Source organism: Olea europaea, chromosome 17, assembly GCF_002742605.1.
Source record: "Olea europaea var. sylvestris chromosome 17, O_europaea_v1, whole genome shotgun sequence".
Taxonomy (NCBI): domain Eukaryota; kingdom Viridiplantae; phylum Streptophyta; class Magnoliopsida; order Lamiales; family Oleaceae; genus Olea; species Olea europaea.
Window position 1 is genome coordinate 155,504 of NC_036253.1, and position 859 is coordinate 156,362.

An 859-nucleotide genomic window follows, 5' to 3' on the forward strand; every position below is an offset into this window, starting at 1 on the left:
TTAACGTCGATTCCTCTCAGTACGATATGGAATTGGGATTTTTATTTCAAAAGCATTCAACAATTTCGATTCCACCTTTGAAAGTTACTTCTGAAGCGCAAATAAAGCATTTAATTCAATTGAACCAAGGTCGAAAGACGACTCCTATTTGCGTAAGTTTGTTGAAGAAAAATGTCATCGAGGGTGAACACGAAGTTTTTGATGGAGAGGATCGTAATGAGAATGATTTTTGGGATACTGTTGAGATTGCTCGGGAGGATGATGTGGATATTCCTGGGGCAGTTGCTACTCACCATGATGTCACCGTTACAAGAAGGATTTACGAGGAAGTTCAAGACAACGAGGATGAAAGGCCATTTACAAATCAGGATTTGATTGCTTTATCCAGACAGAGACATGAGTCTGGTGGGAGCTCACATGCTGGGCCGAGTACACGGTCTTCTAATTGTTCGCGTGTAGTTCCTGATGATGAAGATTTACATGTCGATCAATTGTTTGACACGAAAAGAGATTTGCAAGAAGCCGCGCACCGAATTGCAATGAAACATAATTTTGAGTTTAAGGTAAAAAAATCAAATAAGTCTACATACACAATTATTTGTGTGGACAACAATTGCAGTTGGCGTTTGAGTGCGACAAAGATGGACACAAATGAGTTCTTTGTTGTTCGTAAGTATGCGCGGGAACATACTTGTGAAGTGGGTATTCGTCAAAATGATCACAGGCAAGCTCGATCATGGTTTATTGGTCGACAGATAATGCACAAGTTTCAGGATCCACGGACGATTTACAGACCTACAGATATCATCAACGACATCCGTCGAGAGTATGGGGTGGTTATGAGTTACCAGAAGGCCTG

At 41.0% G+C, this 859-nt stretch overlaps 1 protein-coding gene across 2 annotated transcripts in view; it reads right to left on the reverse strand.

Moving 5' to 3' along the window:
* The window catches only part of LOC111365885 (rhomboid-like protein 20), a 16,600-nt gene that overhangs the window by 7,438 nt on the left and 8,303 nt on the right, over window positions 1-859 (reverse strand). The window lies entirely within an intron of this gene.